Genomic DNA, 24077 nt, shown 5'->3' with positions numbered 1-24077 from the left:
ATCTAAAACCAAGGAATACATGCCAAAAGCAAGCAAACAAGAAGGCGGACAGAGGCTAAGCTCTGCTATACAGGAAAGTTTTAGGTCAAGGTAAGCGTTCCCTGGGTACCAGAGGCTGTTTATACAGCCAAGCAAAGGAAGATGAGGAGCCTCTGTGTTTTTGTTTTTTCAACTGGGAGTCACTGGTGAATGTCCTACAGCTGGGCGGTTGCTTGTTCTACCAGTTGCAAAAATTACAGGTGCCTTTACAAGCATCCTTTGTTTGGTTTTGTTCTGTTTTGAAGGGGTGTGCCCAGATCTGGACACAGAGCATGGAAACACATTGTCTAGGAGACTAGGAGGGTACGTGAGAGGCTCGGAGGGAGGAGGTCATTACAGACATTGATAAACAGTCATTTCCTCACGGACCCCAGGCTACCAAGAAGAAAGGGGAGCTGGGTGAATAAAAGTGAAAGCAACCTTCAGAAGAGAAGGGCTTGGGCACTGCTCCTGGGGAAGCAGCTGTTCTGGATAGAGGAGGGGAAGAATTAAAGAACTGAGTTGCCTCCCTCCTCCATGAGATGGGGGCAGTATTGTCCCACGGGAGGAAGGATGGTGGTATGTGGCAGAAAAGGAAGGTGTCTCAAAGAGCTGGTAAGAAGCTTCTTTCGTGGTCATTTCCCAACTCCCTTCTGGGGATAGAGCACTGGCTTGAATGGACGGGTTATCTGGCTTAATATGCCAACTTGCATATTTGTAATAAGATTCATTTTTATAGACAGTTGAGTCTAATGTGCAAAGCCGGCTATCCTCTCCTTGTTGTAGTCTTAGAACGGCTGGCAAGCTCCAAGGTCACCTGTAAGTCTCACATTTCACTGAAGAGTAGTGTATAGTGTGGCGGGGACTCTTGGAAACCACGACTGGCATTTGTGGAACGTGTGCTCTGCACCAGGACCCTCTGCATGTCTTCTCAAGTGCACACTACAACCTTTGAGAGTGGTTCATTGTCCCCATTTTACTGTGCCTCTAAGAAATTATGCAATTTGCTTAAGACCAAGCCATGAGCACAGGCCACCATTGGAGTTTGAACCTTGATACATCCAGATCCTGCACCAGGTTCCACCCACCGCACCAGTGGTTCCCAGGTGCCAGTCTGGGTATCATCCCACATCTTATGCTGGAGATGAGTGCTCCGTAGGAGTCATTTGGTTGGGCTCCCTGGGAAGCAGATGCTGACATGATAAGGACCTGCGTGCAAGTGGTTCATTGGGAGGGGGTCCCAGGGAGCACCAGGAGAGGAGGGAGGAAATCGGTTGGGAAAGGTAAACAAACCAGTAAAGGGAGTATCATTGAGTTGGTTACTGCCCTGGGCAACTGGGGCTCATTCCTGCTGGGGAATTCTGGGAGGTGGTGGAGAATGTCCCTTCCTGAGGCGTCGGAACCTGGGGAGTTTCCCACAACACCCACCCACTGTTGGCTGAGTGATGGGTTTGGAGCATTAACACCCAGGCGCCTCTGTCTCCCTCTGTGTTAAGTACATTCACATTGTTGTGCAACCAAGCTCCAGGGTTATTTTCATCTTGAAAAACTGAAACTTATACCCATTAGACAGCAACTCTCCATCCCCACCCCAGCCTCTTGTAACCATCCTTCTGCTTTCTGTCTCTATGGATTTGACTGCTCTAGGGGTGTGTGGACTGAAAGGGGTAGATTCAGAAATAGACAAACCAGTCCTAGTAGGTGTCTTGTTCATAAACCAAGAAGGACCATCTAAAGTGGTCTAACATAAATCCCACGCAAGGACCACCCTGCGGGTAGAAGCCTGCAGGGACTAATTATAGGACCAGAACCCTTAGTAGCCAACTGGGGTTTGGAGTGGGAGTGGTGAGGCACAGGCTCCCCTTGGGAGCCAGGGATTTGGGAAGATTGGAGAGGAAGCAGCCGCCCCAGCAGAGCAAACAGTCATGGTGTCACGCTCCACCTCGAGGTTGCGGTTAGGAGACGCCACCACGCTGGTTATCCATGTGGGTGTCTGGCCAGTCCACTCTCAGGTGTCCAGACTCTATCTGCTCTACAGTAAGTTAGCACCTTGCAGGCTGTGACTGTGAGGGCAGGTGTGATTTGGTGTGGCTGGAGTAGAGAAGGACAAGATGAACAACGACCAAAGAAAAGGATTTCAAACACTGACATTTCCTCCCAGGAAACAAGTCCAAGGAGAAAACCTGAATGCGTGGAGTTTGATCCAATGCCCCACTTCCTCCACCTCTAAAAGGACGAGAAGTCTTCAGACTATAGCCTGGGGGGATGAGAAGCCTTCCCTCTCAGCAGATATTGGGAGATCCTCATCTTGAACCTGAGGAAAGAGCAAGAAAAACAACAAACACCAAACTGGAGGTGAGAGAAATCAAGCAAAATCAAATGAAAAAACACCTGGGAAGAGCAAATGACTCCTGGTCATTCCAAAGGAATGTCTTAAGGACGGGGAAATGGAAGGTTTTTGAAAAAGTACTTACATCTTCCATAGCCACTGTCTTGGGGATGCCAGGGAGAAAGAAGAGTTACATTCAACAAGAGTTAGTGGAACACCCAGCAACAAAGGGAAGCTGAAAAGAGCTGACAGCCCTGAGAAGTCTCATTTTTTTTGTTGTTGGAATTGTCCCTAAAGAGTTCCAGAATGCTACTCCTTCCAGACCATCAATGGAGACAAAGAACATATATTTTTGCCATTATCAGAAAAAATGTGCAATTCACTGATATTTACTAAACACTTACGTAAACAGTACAGAAACGGTTTCTTCATTGGCGGAAGGGACTTAACCTGTGTAGTTCAGTAACTACACACATGACTGGTTGTCCATCCTATGCTGTGCTTTCCCATGTACTGTTGAATCTGCTCATAAACCCTTATCATAGGGTGATTAGGCTGCATTTTACTGATCAGGAAACAGGCTTAGAGAGCATATGAATTTTTTTTTTTTAACTTTTTATTTTAGGGGTTGGCCAAAAAGTTCGTTTGGGTTTTCTTTAACAGTGTAAGGAGAACCCGAATGAACTTTTTGGCCAAGCCAAGATATTGGCATATAGTTGATCACCAATGCTGTGTTAGTTTCAGGTGTACAGCAAAGTGATTCTGTTATACATATACATGTATCTATTCTTCTTCAAATTCTTTTCCCATTTAGGTCGTTACATAATATTGAGCAGAGTTCCCTGTTCTCTACAGTAGGTCCTTGTTGGTTATGAATTGTTAAAAGATACACTGAGGCACATACACATTTTTAAGAGTTTATTTGAGCAAATGTCAATTTGAATCAGGCATCTCCAAACCAGAAGTGATCAGGAGTGCTCCTCCGACAAGGAGCCAGGGGAAAGGTTTTCAGGGAGAAGATGAGGGAGCCAAGCAAGGAAGTTATTCGACTCTCTCTGGCTTAAGCAGTTGCTTATTAGGGAAAGCCTAGTGGCTGTTTGCAATTGGTCGTTCTTGATTTTCACTTTTCACATTCACGTGCATTGTCTCTGGCTTAGATTTTGGTTAATGATGTGAGCTGCCAAGGCATTGCAGCTGGCCATATCCAATGGCCTCCTTGTTTACTTGCTTTGACAGTATTATGCTTAAGGTCACAGAATTACTAGGTCACAAGCTCAAATAAGGCTCACTCTTGTGATTCCCAGTCTCCTTCTTTCATGGTCATTCCATGCATCCTTCCAGAAACTAGGGGTGCCATGTCCGATGGCAGACCCGAAGGAAAGCTGCAAGGTATCACGATTACATTAGATTTTCTATCATAAAAATTAAATTCTGCTTTAATAGTATTCAACTTGAGATAAGCTTACACAATTAACATGGAGGAGGGTTTTCTTTCCTTATAACCGCTCTTGAGGCTAGAATCTTCCTCAGAGAGAGGTGTAAATGTGTGCCGTGAGAAAGGTGGGATCTTTTCTCCAAGAAGAGACAAAGTCAGCGTTTGATAAATATTTGCAGAATTGTTCCAACCTCCGTTTTCTTATGAGGACTGGAACAACCCAAGGCCGGTGCGGAGGAAATGGTTTGATCTCCTTTCTCAAAGGGAGGTTGCAGGAAGACTTGGGAAGGTGAAGAATGAACTTGACCACATTTCTCTGAGGCCAGGAGGCTGCTGCATTCAAAGCAGGATTTCCTGGCAACTGTTCCAGTAAATGTTGTACTGAAAAAGGAGGAATGTGACGGAGAAGAGTGAAGAGGGAAAATGATATAATATAGGATGCTCCCACAGCAACAGCCAAGGCTCTTGGAGGAAATAAGGAAATTTGAACCCTCTCGGGAGGGGGGAAACACTGTGCTATTGTCCTGTAGGCAGCATCTCGGAAGGTAGATCATCTCTGCTTCATCTGAGAGATGATTTTGGCCACTGTGTGTAGAACGATGGCAGAGGGCGAGCTCGTGGGGAGGTCACTTAAGAAGCAGCTTCAGCAGAAAGGGTGACCTTGGGCTGCCCCAGAGTGGAGGGACAGGACGGAGAAGAGTATGGGGTCTGTGGTGAAGGTGGGTCCCTGGGGATTGCCATGTTGACTTGAAAGAGCCCAGAAGACAAGCAGGGCAGTTGGCCACCTTCTGTTGCTTGACTTTGCTGCCCTGAAACTGGTTTTCTTCACACATAAATGGAAGTACCGTTGGTCCTTGGTATACCTGGGATATTGGTTCCAAGATCCCCTGGGCCCCCAAATCCACAGAGACTCACATCCTTTATATAAAACGGTGCAGTACAGCCGGCCTCCACATCCTTGAATTTCATCTCCGCAGAATCAACCAACCGCAGATGGAAATTTCGATCCAAGTTTGGTTGAGTCCGCGAATGAGAGACCCTCAAATATGGAGGCAACTGTACTTATGCCTCCCTCACAGCCCTTCTGAATTTGAGGAGCTGATCAGCACCAACTTTTCAGCAGGGGTAAAGCAGTATGAAGGTGTAAGATACAATACCTATTGGAAAAGGGGCGCATACTTGTCAACCAGCAGGTAGAAATGTTGGCTCCCAAAGACACAGAGGTAAATTGTGGAGCTCGAGCTTGGCGGCTGTAAGGAAACAGCCTGGTACTGGAAGTTCTCCACCCTACAGCAGACACGGTGCACGTGCATTCTGCATGTGGGCTGGTGTGTGTGTGTGTTACCGTGAGTGTGCACGTGTGTGCATGGTTGTGTGCCTGTGCTTTTGCCTGTGTGTATGTTCAGTTCAACACAGCATGATGGGGGAGTGAGAAAGGTGTAGATGGAAGTTTCTAAAAAGAAAGCAGAGGACATGATCCCAGGTTCTGGTGGGCAGGGAGTGCGTTTAACCTTCTGTGCCCTCAGATCTGAGTCAGCAGGTGAGTGTACAAGATCAAGTGAAAGGCAATGTTCCAGAGGGAGGCTTTCCTTGTGGATGTCCAAGAAACATTGGCCATGAAGACTATGGGAGGAAAAGGAAATGATAAATGGTTAGACGTCCCGAAGGGCAAGCAGTGCTGTGAGCTTTTCCAAGAGGAATGGCTCATTCCCGAGTAGCTGATAACAGAGTGCAAACAGTACCATCCTGCTGCAGAGCACAAGGGCAGCTCATGAATTCCAAAGAAGCAGTTCACTGGTGAGTCAGGGGCACGAGGACCCTACGGGTGGGTGTTTGCTTTTTCTGTCAAGTGCCTCTCAACCCACCTTTCATCTTTCCCTGAAATGCTTCACCGTCTGACCTCATGGGGTAGAAATGTTACCAGGTATCTCAAACGTCAAACACAGAATCCTGTAGCCCTGGTCCCTAGAGAACAGACCACGATGGGCTGGAGACCTGAGCCAGAGGGACTCCAGGCCTCCCCCAGGACTTTTCTACTAAGAGGTTGCGAAGAAAGACCAACTAATCCCCGGAGCCACAAGATGACAATCCGCCCACCAACCACCTTGGGTCCAGGCTCATAGCCCCCCTGTGAGAAACAAAGCCAGGTACTTAGTTTGCATCTGCTGTGTAACAGGTCAGCCCGGGGTTTACTGGCTTGGAAACGCCCACACCCTCTTCTTTCTTCAGCCCTCTGGTGACAGGGGGATCTCCTTCTGGTCCTCCTTTGGCTCCCCTACAATGCTATATTCAGCTGGGAGTTGTGTGGGACCAGCTCACGGTGGCTGCCTTCCAAGCGCTCAAGCCCCAAGCGCAGAGCTTAATGAGCTGCTTGCATCATGTTTGCTGATGTACAATTGGCTGAAGCAAGACACACAGCCAAGTGCAGAGTCAGAGCAGGGGCGAACAACAGGAGCTGTGCTGCATGGGGGACCTTCACTGGAGCAATCTACCCATGCCAGTGTTCAGATGCTCCTGGTGGCATCAGAGACCATGGCTCTAGGGGGTCTTTGATTTGTGTCCCTGTCACTTGAGAGACCCTTGATGAATGAAGACCTCCAGACACCACAGAATGCTCTCATACCATAGTGTAGGGAAATCTCTCTACCTGGGATTATAGGGACAATCAGAGTATCTTGTTCTTTAAATCTGCAGTTAAGTGTTTATTGAGAAGCTACCAAAAACACTGTGTAGGATACAAAGAAGGATTATACACTCTTTCCAGGCTTTAAGTAGCTCACAGTCTCCAGGGGAAACAAACCATTCACATACAGAAAGTTAAAAGACAGTCCAACAGTATGAGTACCATGAGCCAAAAAAATACCTATCACGTATGTATCAGGTGCTTTAGCAACCTTTCACCGTAGCTGTGATTTCACTCCAGGTTCAGAAACAAAGCAATGAAGCTCAGAGGACTTACGCCACTTGCTGGAGGCAGAATTGATGAAATCAGAAGTCTTCAAGTTGAGAATGAGGAATGGTTACTGAAGACAAGAGGGGCTGGAGAGTCCATCATAGAGGAGACACCATTGCCTGTACTTTGAATTTCTGTAAATCAGTGCGTTAACTTTGTACACTAGCTGTTCCCAGGTTGTCAGTCATTTGGGCCGCTGTAACAAAAAGACCGTAGACTGGGGTGGGTCTTAAAAATAATAGAAATTTCTTCTTCACAGTTCTGGGGGCTGGGAAATCCAAGATCAAGATGCTGGTAGATTTGGTGTCTAGTGAGAGCCAGCTTCCTGGTTCAGAGATGACCACCTTTTCACTGTGTCCTCACAGTGGAGGTGGAAGGGGTGAGGGGTGCTCAGTGATGGTGTTCACCCATTTGATGATGATGGTAACACTATGTTTTAGAGAAAGAAAGATTTTGCAATCTGGTCTTAACCTCCATCTTTACTCAGATGTTCCTGATTTTAATTGGTAAAATGTTAGAATTACCACTTTAATCTGATTTTAAGTCAGTGATTTTTAAAAAAACTCTTTATTTCAAAATAGCAAATCTCATGTTTTGTATTAATTCATCCTGGGACTATGGTTTAATAGTAGGTGATTAATTAGGTAACGTGATTCATTATTAAGGAATACTGTGTTACCAACAGAAAAATTCTTTATAGAAGAACATTTATTGGCATGGGAAAATGCTCATGATATATTTACAGAGAAAAAGTAAGCTACAAAATAGTAGAATAATGTGGTGACATTTTTGTAATGTTACACATTTACATGTATATCAAAGGCATACATTGATATGTTAACCCAAGCCGTCTCTAAGCGATGAGATTTTGAGGGATTTTCTTTTTAATTTGAGCTATTCTATTTTTCAACATTAATGTACTATGAATCCGTCTTAATATTAGAAAAAAAAATGTAATACAAACACAAGCCATATAACAAAGCTGGAGAGGTGAGTTTCAAAACTCCACACTAATGACCTCTGCTGATGTATTGATAAGAGTCTGGAACCAGCTTGTGGTCTGACGGCCCCGGTGGGAGAACCAGCTCACGCTCTGAAGCCTCCCCCATGCTTTTATATATTGCCCAGTGATTAGGGGACCTCCTCCGTCTATAGGTGCTGGAGCTGGTGTCCTTCTCATTTTCATTGACCGAGAGCCAGCAGAAACACAGCCGCCTGTTTCCAGGTAGACTGCTTGCTTCCCAGGAGGAAGAATTCAGACAAAACATGGAATTTTCAGTGCTACTTGAATTACCCGGATTGGTATTTATTTGTTCAGGATTTATACCTTCGGTCTCCACGTCTCCTTCCCAGCAGGGAATTACCCAGATAATCATGCATCTGTGCAGACTTCTCCCCAAAGTTCATAAGCTTTGGTCCCTGTGTTGGGAAACATGTGTTTCTCGTCCTCGGAAAGGATTGTTCTTGGCTTTAAATTCTAGTACTTAGCACTTGTAAAACTGAGATAAAGCACACTGGCAGCTTCGGGACTTCCGCGAGCCAATAGCTGAGACTAGACTTTGGAACGACTAAACGGCTTCATCCATTCTGGAAATGCATTTGGTGTTTTCTCTGAAAAGGCTTCACAGCGCTCACCTTGGGTTTCTAAAGCACCTCAGACCGCCAGTCTGTTTTGCAGCCCTGCAGTTAGGTTTACTTCTCACCCGCACATCCACAGTGGTCCGAGACGGTTCTGTCGCTGAAAGCAGGCTCATTGCCCCAAGCACACAGGAAGGCCTGGGCCTGGGCCCGGATGCAGAAGCTGGCCCAAGGCTCTAAGGCCACACATCTCTGCTCCCATGCCTGGCGCGCCCACGACCCCATGTATGCATGCTTCCAGGGGAAGGCATCTTGCCCCCAAATGTCCACCACACTCTTCATTCCTGAGTTTAGGCTCATTGCTTAGAAATGGGGTGAGGTTTTAAAAAATATTTTGGGGGGATGTAATTTACATACACTGACACATGGTTCTTTGGTTCGTTGGTTCCATGAGTTTTGCCAGTTGTACACACTTGTGTGTGCTCAGGACTGAGTACAGGGTATAGGACCCTCACAGCCCAGACAGAAGCCTGTGCTCCCTCCCAGCTGAGCACCCCCTGCCACAACCCAAGGCCCACAGTCTGACTTCAGTGGATCAACTTTGCCGGTCCTATAGCTTCACATAAGTGGAAACACACAATGCGTGTTAGGATTCTTTAACCTAGAGCATTGCGTGTGTCAGCAATTTGTTTCTTTCCACTGCAGAAGTCCATGAATACATCCTGCTGATGGACATTTGAGTGGCTTGTACTTTGGGGCTATTATGAATAAGGCTGCTATTAACATTCCTGTACAAAACTTCTTGTGGATATATGCTTTCATTTTTCTTGGGTAAATGCCTAACAGCGGAATTGCTGGGTTGATGTATGAATAACTTTATAAGAAACAGAATGGAGTGATTTTGAAAATGGAAGTTTCTGGTAGACTCATGGCCTCTCAGAGGTGAAAGGAAACTTTGATTCCTTGGTCATTTAGCCCGACCTCATCATTTAAGACAAAGGCAGCTGTGACACAGAGGGATCACGTGACATGCACCCCCATCCCCCCCCCACACACACCCATTCCCGACCACATGGCTGTAGGTCCAATAAATAGCAAAGCAAGCAAGGACCAGAAGGACTAAGACCACCCTCTGATTTTGTGCTTCCTTATTGAGGAACATCAGAAAATTCTATTTGTTCCCACTTAGAGGTAGGAATTATATCTAAATGGATGAGTTCATTTCCTTACCTTGATCCACAATGAAGAAATATGAATCTGTAATGACTTTATTTTATTCATGCAGGGCAGTATTATATGTGGATTCTCACTGAATCATGTAACTATAGACAGTGACGGAGATCCAGTGAATCTATACTGCCTGGAGGACATGTCCTGGAATTAGACTTCCCCCAAACACATAATATTGATTGGGCTTTACCTCTGGCTGAAAAAATAAATGTTGATAACTTTTGACCTAGTAATAGTAATTCCACTTCTAGAAACTTCTCCTAAGGACATAGATACAAAAGTGTGGGAGATTTATGTAGAAAGATGTATAAAATGGCAAAAGAAATATCAAATTCAATCATTGTAAATCCATACGATGAATTATTATGCAGTTACAAATATATTATCAAAAAGTTATATTTTAGGGCTTCCCTGGTGGCGCAGTGGTTGAGAATCTGCCTGCCAATGCAGGGGACACGGGTTCGAGCCCTGGTCTGGGAGGATCCCACATGCCACAGAGCGACTAGGCCCGTGAGCCACAATTGCTGAGCCTGCGCGTCTGGAGTCTGTGCTCCGCAGCAAGAGAGGCCGCTACAGTGAGAGGCCGGCGCACCGCGATGAAGAGTGGCCCCCACTTGCCGCAACTAGAGAAAGCCCTCGCACAGAAACGAAGACCCAACACAGCCATAAATGAATGAATAAATAAATAAATGAATAAATAAAAATTTAAAAAAAAGTTATATTTTAAAGCATGGCCAAATTGTATAAAAATACTTTTATCTACAGTATGCTTAGAAACCATCTGAAAGAGAATCAGCAAAATAAGAATAACAATAAGAAAAGCAGCTCATGACAGTAGCCCTGACGGTGGCCTTTACATCCTCTTTCTCACTTTTCTGTGCCTCCTGACCCTCTAATGCATGTTCACTGCACACCCACCCTGGGGCAGGCACCCTGCAAGGGGCTGGGAACATAGCAGTCATTAAAGCAAGATTTGACTCTGTGGAGCTCACGTTCCAGTTGGGGGGTTGGGGGTCCAGCCAATGTGTCATTTAATAAATAATATACATAGTATGATTAGCTGGGGACAAGGGCCAGGGAGAAAAATTAAGCAAAGCAGAGTGATTTGGAGGGCTGATGGGGGTGGAGGTGGAAGCCATTGTTTTAAATAAAGCTTCTGGGAAAAGCCTCACCAAGAAGGTGAGGTTCCCACCAGGACCTGAGGGGGCAGGATGTGACCTCCAGCAGCAACAGGGGAAGAGTGTCCTCGACCCAGGGGCAGCGGTGCACTGGCCCTTGGCAGGGAGAATGGCTGGTGAGCCTGGAGCCCAGTGAGTGGGATGCAGAAGACAAGGTGGAGGAGGTGAGCTCCAAGGATGGGATCCTGGTCTCACGGCACTTTGGCATCAGTCCTGAGTGAGACAGGTGCCTCAGAGGAATCGGAGCACAGGTGCCCTCTGAGGTCCCTCTAGCTACTGTGTGGAGGATGGACAAGGTGTGCAGTGAAGGGGGACCAGGCAGGATGTGATGGAGGCCGGGCCAGTCGATGCTGGGATCTGATTCTGGTATATTTTGAAGACCGAGCCAACAGCTTTTGCTGCTGGATTGGCTGTGCTTGTGAGGAAAGAAGAAGAGTCAAGGATGTCTCTGGGACTTCAAAGTCAGCCACTGCACTAAAGAGATGGGGACCACAAAGGAAGAGAAGATAGAGGGGGCGGGGAGGCAAGCAGTTCCGTTTTGGAGAAGTTGAGTTCAGATGCCCAGTAATATCCAACTGGGGCATCTGGATAGTTAGTTAGACATGCGAGTCTGGAGCTCAAGGGAGACACGCAGGCTGGAATCGTAACCGAGGGCGTTGCTAGGGTGCAGGTGGTTTCCAGAGTCACGAGGCTGGATGAGATCACTTGGGAAGTGAGCGTGGTGAGAAAAGAGAAGCTGGTTATAGACAGAAAAGGGAAAACCAGCAACCCAAACTGAGAAGGGGAACCCAGAGGCCAGCGCCCAAGTGTGGGGAATGTTTAAGGCGTCGTATGACCAACCACACCAGGGGATGCTGATGGGTCAGGAGGGGAGGATGGCCCTGGCCAGGATTCAGAGACATGGATGCTGCGTTGTCTCTGGTACCTAACAGTGCATAGAGTCTAGAGGTACCAAATGATTGAGTGGCAGGCACGTCTGAGCTTGACTCACATTCCCCTGCTTTGAGCTTGCTCAGGAGAAAATAAGAGGAGGAAATGAGGAAACCAAGGAAATCAGGTAATACCTGGAGGGGAAGATGGGCTAGGACAGGGGTTTCTCAGTTGGGAGAAATGACAAGATGTTTACACGATGGGGGGAGTGATTAGGCAGAGAGGAAAAGTTAAAAATATGCCACCAGTAACCATAAGAGGTGCTAATCTAACAAACTGTCACGGCAAACGTATCTTGATCAGAACAGAAGCAAAAGGCAAGCTCAGCAGATCAAGTCATGAAAGTGTGAGCCCTGGGTGGTGAACACGGTCTCCTGAGCTCTGCCTCTGGTTCTGCCCCAGCTCACTGTGGACCCTGGACAGTCATTCAGCCTCCCTGAGTCCCCGTTTCTCTAATGACACAATGAAGGGTTGAGATCGGACCTTCCCAGCTCGCACCCCCCATTATAACCACTGAAGGACCCCCCGACGGGCTGTCAGGTCCTCGCCGTCCCTGCAACAAGAACCCAAGTATTCATCCCATAGCTGTGCTTGAAGAGCACGTCTGCACAGGGAGAGAATTCCAGGCCTTCTGTGCTCAGCTGGGAGACAGATCCTTGGAAGCAGCCAAGACTTACCCAACATCCTGGGAAAGTTTTCACAAAGACCTGGGATCAACGTCCTATCAAAGGCAAACATCAACTTTTTAACTCCAAAGAGAACCCAGAATGGGGTGAGGTCAAGTGAACGTTTGACGGCTGAACGAAGGAGAGGGTTTAAAGGGCTCTTGTCCTGGAGATGTCGGGACTCTCCCCACGAGACCTGCGCTGGAGTGGGTTCCATCATGAGTAGGAAAGATGGAGCCGAGGGGGCAGCTTGGGGCTAAGAGGCTCACTGTCTCCCGTGTTGAGTGGAGCTCCTTGACAAGCGATCACTCTGATTACACCTTTTGTTTTGTTACTTTGTGCGCCATTTGCTGCTAATGAACTTTTTAAATGTTAATTTTTATTTGTTTTTTATTGAAGTATAGTTGATTTACAATGTTGTGTTAATTTCTGCTGTACAGCAAAGTGATTCAGTTATACATATATATACTTTTTTTTTTTTAATATTCTTTTCCATTGTGGTTTACCATAGGATACTGAATACAGTTCTCTGTGTTATACAGTAGGACCTTGTTGTTTATCCAGCTAATGAACTTTTTGTTTCACTGCTTTACTTACTGCTGCATGATCTTGACCAACTCAAGTAACTTCTTTGAGAATCACTCCTCTCATCTCTAAAATGGGCACAATATGAAGACTTCACAGGATTGAGAGAAGATTAACATTTGATGATTTGTAGAAAAAGCACTTTGTGAAGTGTAAGGGCCATAGAACAGTTGATTCCCTGTTTCAACGAATATTGATTTTCTAGATGCTGTTTTTATTCACGTAAACTGGGAATTTTGGGAAGTAGTTTAACCACAAGTATGGCTTAGAATCAGGGACAAAAGTAACCAAACAGAAGTGCTGTGTGCAGGCTGAATCTAGAAAGCCATCTTGGTCACAAGTGGTGAGTCCATAAGAAGAACATGCCTACCTGTGGACCATGCTCTGCCCGGGACCTCATCTTCCTGGTTTGGGGCGAGCCATGCATCACCGCTGGCATCAGGCTCAGAATTACCCAGAGAAGACCTCCCCTCCCGGCTGGACGACCGTTAGGCAGATTTACTTCCTGGAGGATCCCAGGTCACCCTCCCCACAGTTACCATTTGAGGAGGAAACACATTTCCTGAGAGGACTCCCTTAAGCCTGCTTTTTAGCCCAGCTCCTTGGTACTTTTGCCCTGGCTGATGGATCACGTAGGAAAAATGAGCAACTTTTCTGATGGTGTAACTGATATTTCTTTATCCCAGGAAACTGTTTTGGTGCAAAACTTACAGCACAAAAGTTCAAGAGTTAAAAATAAGTCAAAGGGCTGCCCTGGTGGCGCAGTGGTTGAGAATCCGCCTGCCAATGCCGGGGACACGGGTTCGATCTTTTGTCCAGGAAGATCCCACATGCCGCGGAGCAACTAGGCCCGTGCACCACAACTACTGAGCTTGCATTCTAGAGCCCGTGAGCCACAACTACTGAGCCCGTGTGCCACAAATACTGAAGCCCGTGCACCGTAGAGCCCGTGCTCCACAACAAGAGAAGCCACCACAATGAGAAGACCACGCACCGCAATGAAGAGTAGCCCCTGCTCGCAGCAACTAGAGAAAGCCCAAGTGCAGCAACGAAGACCCAACGCAGCCAAAAATAATAAATAAATTTAAAAAAAAATTAAAAAAATAATAAGCCAAAAGAAAAAAAAATAGTTGCACGTATTTTAAAGGCATTTTATAACTACTTTACAAAATATGTATTTACAATACATTAATTCTTCCCATATTCTCATTATTGTAAATGAAGATTGTTCCAGGTATTTTTCCAGTTCAAGGGCAGCCAATTTCAGTTCAATCTACTCTGACACCAAATTCCTAGAAAAGCTGAGCATTTCTGCCAGCAGGTATATTTTAAGAGCTCAACTGATTAATATCAAATAATGTTTAGATGTCCATTTTGTGAATGTGGGTTAATCAACAGGACAAGTTTCTGCAGCTTTCTCTGATTGCTCTAATTAACATCACTTTCCTTAATATTCAGGAATTTCCCAAGTGACCCTAAGGATGATTTGAACTTTACTGGATGGGGTAGTAAAGTTACTGGGCCAGCCAGGAAGGCTTGGTCATCTAACCCACTTCTCAGAGGTCACTAGAGACATTGTTATTCCTCCAGAGTCTCCCCTCACTTTCAAATGCACACCCCTCTTTGCTCCTTCATACCCAGCAAGGTATTGGCTTAAAAAATTATCTCATTCATTAACTCAGCAAATGTTTACCCAGCACATCCTATGTTTCGGGCACCGTGTTACAATGGGACTGAGACATTGTACCAACTGCTCAGGCGGCAGTCAGCAGCATTACCACGTTAAGGGAGTTTGGGGTGGGGCAAATTGGAGGATGCCCCCACTCAGCCTGGGGGAGTTGGAGACTTTGTAGAGAGAGAGATACAGAGCTCTGGACCTGACGGACAGGCAGGCATCAGCAAGGGTATAAGGACTGGGCAGGGGTGGAGTGGGGACAGGGCTCACCAGGGGAGGTGACACCATGTGACAAGGTGCCACCAGAGCCAGGCACGGAGCTGGCAGTGTGGTCACCTTGGGGTCTGACTGGGGGATGTGAAGGCGGGGGCTGGGAGGTAGACAGGGCCAGATCCTGGGAGCTGCAGGCCAGGTCGAAGAGACAGAAAGTCACAGAGAGGAATAAAGCAGGACGTGGTCACCATCTTCAGGCAAGAGCTGGGAGTAACATAACCCGGCAGAAATGAGGGTGGAGAAAAGTGGCCAATTCCAGAGACAGAGAAGAGAATTGCCAGGGCTTGCAATGGTTGGTGGGATTCATGCCTGGAGTGCTGGGACCCTTCATGGGAGGGGGGGCAGTTCCAAGGCTGAAGATGTTGAGCTCAGCCATGATCATTTTGAGCTGAGATAAGGGATTGACTGCCTTTTTCCCCATGGTGTCCCTGCTGCCCCAGCCAGCAGGCATTGGCTCATGTTAATTAAATACATGAGCAAGTGAAGGACCAAATGAGTGGGTGGGTTCAGGGGAAGATGGTCAGCTGACATTTGTATACAACTTGGATGTGGAGAGAGACGGAGGCCTGCAGGCCAGCTGGGGGAGCCGCAGGGATGGATATCCCCTGGAGGGTTTGTGTGTGAGAAGAGAGGGCCTCCTCTGATTGCTCTAATTAACATCACTTTACTTTGTGCCTCCTGGGCACAATCTCAGGGACCGACCTTGTAGAGGCTGGCAGAGGAGGGGTCCTGGGAGGTGTGGGAGAGTGGCCAGAGGCATTGGGGGAGAATGCCCAGTGCCTCAGGGAACCATGAGGGTGAAAACTGAGAAGGGCCACTGGGTGTCATGAGGCTGTGATGATCTTTGCGAAGCAGTCAAGGTGGGGTAAAGAAGTCTTGTCCTTCAATCTGCCCTTTTATCCATGATCTCGGGCAGCAAGTAGCACTCTGTAATAGAAACAGAGTGAAGAGTAGCCAAACTCAGCCTTTGGCAGCCACCTGCAGGGGGAGAGGAAGAGGGAGCATGTAGGGATGGATGATCCACCTCTAGAACCTCTTCCTCTGGCTCAAGGTGATGCGATGGTCTCAGGCTTCCCAGAGGAGCCCAGCAGCTCCCACGTTCCTGAACCAAGGCAAAGTCAAGCACAAGGGCAAAGGCCACCGCCGGGAATGTTATGTTGTTAATTTTTTTGTAGTTGAATCATACTGGCGAAATTGTTTCCAAGTTGCACAAATATAGATGGAGAAGCTCAGTGTTTTGCTGGAGGTTCGCATTCTTCTGGGATGACATCACGTGGCTTGTGTCACCAGTTAAAGGATCATCAATAAAGCAAACGTTCAACTCTGGATGTTGAAAAAATACACTTCCCCTCAAAAGATAATAAAGGATGGGGAAATAAAACCGGTTCTAACCTGGAGGCTGGCGAATTTGACGATCTCGCTATGCCTAGGGCATATCTTAGAAACAAAAAAGGGTAGGGAAAAACTCTGTTCGTCCTTGGCATTTATCTTTTAGGCTAAGTGGATTCTGAGAAAATGCTGAGAGGTTTCACTCTAGAGAAGTGAAACACAAATGTCAGAGGAAAACAATGCCATGGTTTTGGAACGATACTACATGTCTGAACAAGAATTATTTTTAAAAAATACTCTTCTGTGACTTCCTATATTTCTTTGTTTCTGAGCTGCACAAGAGAATGTTTTCTTGAGAGCAAATATGTAAAAAGAAACAGGAATGACTATTGGCTGACCCAGGAAATTTTCTCCCAATAAGCGCACGCTCTGGGACTTCTAACTAAACCCAGCGCTGCCGCTTGAGATCATGTAGCCAATCAAGCACTGGCTGTATGGTAGCTATGTCAAATCTCCTCTTTTCTCCAGAGATACAAGGGCAGAAGAAAAGGAGGAAAATAAGCAAATGTTGAAGTTCTGTGGTGCAAAGCAGAAAACCAGGAAAGTGCAGGGTGGGTGCAAATCACAGGATCTGGGAGGTTGAACCAGATGGCACCATGGAGAGTCATTAAAGTCAATTCTGTTGAGGCTTCTTGATGCTACACCAACCTGGTTCAAACCCTCTCATCAAGTTGATAGTGGTCACTATTAAACACAGACGTTCTTCCTGGACTTTTCTTTTCCAAATACATATTTCTTGGAATACTTTACTTTTTGGTTTCCAAGGTTCATGAACTCCTCATGTTGCGTCAACCCCACTGGCAACTCCTTTGCTCTCCTTTGCTATCCGCCATCTCTCCTTGTCTTGTAAATGCAGAATGTCCTCTCCTCTTGTCCTTCCAAACACTCTTCCTGGCTGACCTCATCTGGTCCATTGATTTAAATCCCATGTAAATGCTGATGAATCCCCAACCTATATCCCTCATATTACCTCTTCCTACACCTCATATTACCTCTTCCTACACCTCATATACTCTTTATTCCAAGGTGTGGATGTTATCCTTGATATCAAAAGATTCTGTTCACTTTGTGTCCAAATAGCTGTGAAACTGCCCATTCTCTCTGTGCCATTGATCCAACAGGCATCTTCATGTCTCACTTGGGTGACTAAGCAGATTCCAGCTTCTAACTCTTGCCCCTCTGAAATCTAATCTCCCCTGTAGCCCTCAGAGTAAATAGAAATCAGCTTAAAATCCACTAATGGCTTCCCAAAGAATATAAAATAAACCCTAGCCCCTCCCCCCAGGATTGGTCCCTCTCTGCACCTCCCACCTCATCTCACACCACCCTCCCACCACCAATTCTAAGCTCTGGCAACACTGAGTTTTGGAAGGTGCCGTGCTTGTTTCAGCCTCAAGGTCTTTGTGTGATGGGTCCCTCTACTTGTCACGCTTCCCATAAACTGTGCTGTTCTATGTGTTCATTCTATGTCATTCAGAATCAGCTTAAAGATGACCTTCCCAGAGGCACCTTCTAAAGTGGTGCCTCCACCTTGGCCCTCTGTTTCCGTCTCTGTCCAGCACTGATTTCCCTCTGTGTTCAGTTATGCATTAATTTGCTTTTCTGTCTACATGAGGATGTGCTCTCTTCTACACAAAAAGTGCATGTCTGTCTGTTTAGGGTGTAGGATGGCCTTCAGTGCAAAGGGGAAACCCTGTAAATGTTTTTTGAGCAATTGGTGACTCAGAGACCAGCTCATGGACATCCCTCCTGGACCCCACTTCCTGGGGCTTCACTTGGATAAGATGTTGAAGATTTGGCCTTGATTCAACATGACTGTGAAAGTTCCAACAAGTGGAACAAAGTTCAAGTTACAATCGAAGGTGTTTTCTTTAATTTAATGAATGAGTTTCAGATTTGTTTTTCTGGAACTTTCACAGCAGAAGTCATTCCAAATTTCAAATTGATTCCACCTTTTATTTGCCCTTCCATCTCACTTTTCACCTCGTTGGATCTGAGAGTCAGGAGAACACCCTTCAGTTCTGAAACTGGCTTTCTCTTCCTCTTCATCATTCACAGAAGTGATGAATACAGATAATTTTGATGCAAAATCATAGAGCATAATAAGCGATTTTCCCCCCAAACACTGTTATTACCTATTTTACTGAAGTCAACCATTAATTGCATCTTCAAATCAAAGTCCGTTGACCTATAGAGATAGAAAGCAGATCAGGAGTCTCCTGGGGCAGGGGTGGGGTGAAGGCTGACGTAAGGACTTTGAGGTTATGGACATGTTAGCTTTATCGGGGTGGTTTTTACATAGGCGTGTGGGTTTGTCAAAACTCATCAAACTGTATAACTAGCATGTATGCATTTATTGTATGCAAATTATACCTTCATAGATGTGATTTTAAAAATCCATAAGAATTATTCTATGACAAGCACTCTGCTCACTAGCTTATGTTGATTATCCTAACATCGTGGAACTAGTATGTTATAGAGCGTGGATTTGAGCAGAGTTGCTCTGCCATGGACAACACATGATCTTAACACTATACAAAACAACCCAAAACAAAAACAACCCAAGAAGTTGTTGTTGTTTTTTTTCCTTCTATTTGAGTGGAAAAGAAATATTTCTTAGTGTTAATCCAGATGTATAGTGGTCACCTGAATATTTTCAGTGAACAAATTATCTGCCTTAGTTTGGGTCCCCCCCCCAAAGCAGACCCTCAGTCAAGGATCTGGGTGCAAGTTCTGAATGTGGGAGGTGGTCCCGTGGCTCCCACTCTGATGGGGGTGTGGGCGTGCAGGGCAGGGCAGAGAAGGGGGCCAGTCCAGGGTGTGTTAATGATCAGGGTTCTGTGCTGGGAACGTGGGGCTCAGTCCTGAGGGAGACCCATGGGAGAGGGTGTAGACCATGTCTTGGAGTCGCCCCACCTGGGGGAGGAGGAGCAGTGACATTTACCTGCAGACTCCATGGGCTGAAGTCCGCTCCTAGAGGAGTAACTCCACTGAACTTTCCTCCTGCCCAGCACACAAGCTGAGCATGCTTTGGGGACCAGAAAAAGCCATCAGGGAGACAGTCGAAGAAGCTTGCACTAAGACGCCGCAGGGCTGGGCTTCAGGGAGACAGCAGGTGCCAAGAGGGTGATGACTTTGCAGGCACGGTTGTGATCAAAGTTATCTTTCCTTGTGCATGAAAAGTCCATCTGAAGCATTCTTGTTTTGTTCTTGCATGTTTGGGGTTTCTCGTGTTTGTTTTCCTTTTTCTACTGTAATGGTTGATTGATGCTTTGTGGTTCTGTTATTAGATCTAATTTAAAATGCCAAGATTAATCATAGTCAAAGGTAATAATCACATTTATAAAATCCTGTTGTTTACATGAGAATGCCACTCCAATTCACTGAGCCCTTGTTAGGAACCAGATACCAAATCAAGTGCATTCTTGGCTAACTTGTCAAAGTAACCCTAGGCTCCCTAGGCTGAAGCTAGGGATGTTTATCCTACTTTACAGTTGGAGAAAATAAGGCTTTGGAAGGTTAGGTAATTGCCCAGGTCTGGAATTGGCAGACATGGCCAGAGCCAGGCTGCTGAGCCCAAGCTCTCAACTCCAGTCCCCAAGCTTGTTCTGCATTCCCCACTAGCAGTGTTCCTTCCCCAGTGGGGCAATTCTGTCTCAAAATCGGAGCATCTGGGATCAAACTAATAGGTAAAAAGGATGTTGGTGGGCAGAGAACCAGACCAAAGGTACGGTGTGCTTAGACACATCATGTGTGTGAAAGCAACTTACACGAAATCTGTCCAGATGCTCACCAAATGTTTACAAAGAAAAATCCATTTTCTTCCCCGATAATATGATAAAAAAAGAATTAGCCGCATGAGGACCCATTAAAACAAAGATTGTCTTTAGCTCACAGAATCACAGATACTTTATTTAAATATTGGTTTGTCTAGGGCCTGCAATAGTTGGGTCTGAGGAGTAGGGCGCTGGCACTGACCACGTGCGCTGCAGCTGGCTGAGTCTCCCGGCCAATGGACGCTCACAGAAGTCACTCCCTTTGACCTTCCTACCATAACCAACACCCATGCCACCTCACTCACCTTCCCGTTTCCTGTTCAATAGTCCCATGTCCCCAGGTTGCCTTTGGTTTTTCTCCTCTCTCTCCACCATGGACGTTGTGGTTAAAAACAGGACCGGAGGGCTGATTGTGTAAGAGTATCTGGGGATAATCCTTTCTTGTTTAACCCTCCTTCCTTCATTCCTGTCAACAACACTCTGCAATGACTGTCCTTTGCATCTGGGAATGCAGGATTCATTGGCCTCCTTCCCTGACTCACTTCCGTCACGCTTCCTGCGCTTCCTGGGGTCACCCAAACAAACCACTTACACGGCTCCTAGAACCCAACCTAAGCCATCATGTTAACACTACTAAAGCCAATCCACCTTGTCCTGACTCCATGCACAGATCTTCAAGTTCCTGAGGGCAGAGCCCAGATTTCATAGGTTTGTACCATCCGTCCTTAGCCTGGAGCCCCAGACAGCAGACCCACAAGCTCTATGGCATTAACAGATTACTTTTTTCCTGGCACTTTGGGTTAAAACATCTGATCTACAGGGCAGAAGGCCCCAGACGGAGAAGCCTGCAGAGGACCTGGTGGAGGACTGTTTCCGGGTCATGACCCGTCTACACCTAAGCTGCAACTCCAGTGGACAGTGTGCAAATGGCCCCGGGAAGGGAGGCCCCAGAGTAGAGCTGTTAAGAGACCACAGGAGTGCCTTCGGGGTGCTGGCCACCTTATATTGTTTCTGTTTTTGCACGAGCTGCTGGAGACTCAAATCCAAATTTCGGCTCATTCCTAAGAAAGAGTTGACTGTACCCCATGAGTTTTTCTACATCAACTTCATTTCCAGCTGCTGCCTCTTCTCCAGCCCCATCCTTTCAATCTCATCCATTTTCTTATTTACTTTTCTCCTGTATCCAATGAGGTAAGAGGTCCTGCCTGTTGAGGTGGACGCTGGGTCCCCAGAGAGGCTGGAGTGTCAGGTTCCAGAGTTGATGAGTGGCAGCGCTGGAGCCCAGGTCTGGGTCACTGTCCTGCATCACAGGGCTGGCTTCTGCCATATCCAAGGGTCCATCTTCTGCCTACTTGGGTATTCAGTCTCAGCTGAACAGGGATTTGAGCCTGAGAAGACATACAGAGAATAATACTCTTTCTCATGCAACTGACAAAGTCAGCATTAGAACGATCAGGGTGGCCTGCAATTTCACGGTCAGCGCTCTTTTGAGAGCCTAATGATTTCCAGCTGTGGTCGCTGTATGCCCAGCCTCTGGGAAACCACAGATGGATGGAACCTGGGCTTCAAGCTCTGCAGCATTTAGTGCCAGATTTCCAACAGAGGGATGCTTAACATAACTGCCCTAGTAAATGGAGAGCGGCACTTAGGGAAACTCCAAACAATGACTGTGGCCTGTAACTCATAATTGGGGATTAAAAACCAGCAACAACATCAGAAACAGTCCTCTGACTTATCAGGACAAGTTCTCCTCCCAGACTTTTCAGTTCTATTCCCTCAAAGCCGATTTTATGACAATTTCACTTCTGCCATCTAGTGAGCACGTTCTCAACTTCTTTCTTCTGTCCTGCTTATTCCCAGTGATTATAGCTCACTTTCCGAGAGTTCTGACATTTCAGCAGGTTTTGAATATCCCTTAACATTCATCATTATTTTTTTAAAGCCTGGTGTGACTTATCTGTGTGGCCCAGGGTTTATCGGTTTTCATATTGATAAGTTAAAATTGGAAGAAAGACTGCCTCTTTGGGCCTGAGTTTCTTCAGCGTGAAATTGGAAGTTGGCAGAAGTCAGCTTGTACACAGAGGAGAGAGTTTGGGCTTATCCTCTAGGAGATGGTCGGTTCTCAGCGTCGGCAAGTTCAAGGAAGGGGTCCACTCTGCACCTCAATAAGTCAAGCCGTCTCTTGTGTGTAAATGAAATGCGGGGTGCAGAAGGAGCAGGAACTAGGGGACCAGCTGCAGGGCCTGCGTAGGAGGAAGGGTAGTGGCTGTGGGGAGCAGCCACGAGAGGAGAGATGCATTCAGGTGAGGCTAGCTCCAGACGTCACGGAATGTCCAGACTCCCCGGGCAGTCTGATCTCATCTCATAGCACCAGGCACAGTAAGGGGGCAGGAGAGGGAAGGTGGAAAGAGGGAGGGAACGGTGAGAGAAGGAGAGAGAGAGAGAAGGAGAGGGTGGAGACAGCAGAGCAGAGGGAGAGGAGGGTGGGTCGGGGCGAGACCCTCCAGAGTCCCGGCCTCGGGGGACCCAGCAGGCGGCCCACACTCTCACTGGAGGCTGAGGATTCCAAGCTTTGCTCAAGCTCACCCGTTGCTCACAATTCAGTATTTGGTCTGATATGAATTTCACTACAGCCCAACAATCCACGTCCCCAATGGCTTACTTTGTCCCCATACAAGTATCATTTGTGTTTCCCCGGAACTTCCATGAGCTAACAACTGTGTCGGACGGCAGAGGAAAGGGCTGGAGGTGAAAGCAGATCTGGTGAGACGCTCCACGTGGAATCCTGGTTTGGAACAATGCCAAGAAAAAACCCAAGGCAGAAATAAAGAGCCGGTTTCTCACTGTCCTCAACTTACAAGGAAAAGGAACCCATGTTAGTGGAGGGCCTACCCTCCACAGACCATCAGATTCACACACATTAATCTCTTCTGCCCATTTCTCAGGTTAGAAAACTGAGGTCCTGTGACTTGTTCCCTGACGACATAGCTAGTGAGCAAATATGGACCCAAATCTTTATAAGGAAAGATGTGGGGTGGGGTGGGGGGTAGCGAGAGGCGGGTCCTGATGCCAGAGCCGAGGAAACCGGGCGCAGCACCAGGAGAGGCACCTCACTGTTGGAGGATGTCTCACCCGGGCAGTGGCCTTGCTCCCTTTACTGCTGGCACGTGGGGACCATTTGACAGACAATCATGAACAAGTTGGAATGGCCTGTGAGGTGCAAAGGCACTGCGTTTTGAACCCTCCTGTATCACTGGGCGACCTCCCAGTGAGACTTTAATACAAACTGGATAAAACCAGGGCACTCTTAGGATGAAAAGGGAATTGATCTCACTCGTGGGATCAATTTGATGTCCCGCAAACCTCCCTCTTGTGGGATAGGAAACTGGCCTCTGAGAAGCAGTATTTTTGCAGATGTTGGAATCTGTTAGGAAGGAAGGTTCAAGTGGGGGCCAGCAGTCCCTGAGCAAAGACAGAGACCCCCCAGGTGGGACCACTGTGCCCCGTGGTCTGATTCGATGTGCGGGAGGGATTTTATCTGGAAGGGTCACTCTCACCTCCGTCCGCGATCTCAGCAAAGTCAGGGAGACTCACTCTCCCTCCCTCAGGCAGAAGTCATTATGTTTGGTCCTCTTGGCCAGTTTGGCAAATCTGCTTGATTCTGAACAACCCAATGTTTCTGTTTAGTGTCGTGTGGTGGTCTGGGGGGCCCTGTGCCTGCCCTCTTCCCCCGCAGATGGGCACGCCAGCTGCACTAGCCCCGGGGAAGTGGACCTGTAACCTTTCAGAACAGTGTCGGTCGTAGCCTTGATTTGTGTTGCTGTGTAATCACTTCGGAGTATCAGTGCTGGGCTTGTACAATGGAATGTGAAGTCGGGGGCTGCTTAGAACACATTTACTGTTAAGCTTATTTCTTAGAATACGTTTGTTTTCTTTCCATGTTATGTGTGTTTTGATTCTGTGTTAGCTTGATTTCATGGGGGCCCTAGAAATCATTTTAGGCTCAAGTGTCTGAGTCCAGAATCCTTTCAAAACATCCGGTTTCCTTAGAATGTAAATGTTT

Source organism: Balaenoptera ricei, chromosome 15, assembly GCF_028023285.1.
Source record: "Balaenoptera ricei isolate mBalRic1 chromosome 15, mBalRic1.hap2, whole genome shotgun sequence".
NCBI classification, from domain to species: domain Eukaryota; kingdom Metazoa; phylum Chordata; class Mammalia; order Artiodactyla; family Balaenopteridae; genus Balaenoptera; species Balaenoptera ricei.
The sequence above is the reverse complement of the archived record's forward strand: the minus strand, read 5'-3'. Positions refer to the sequence as shown.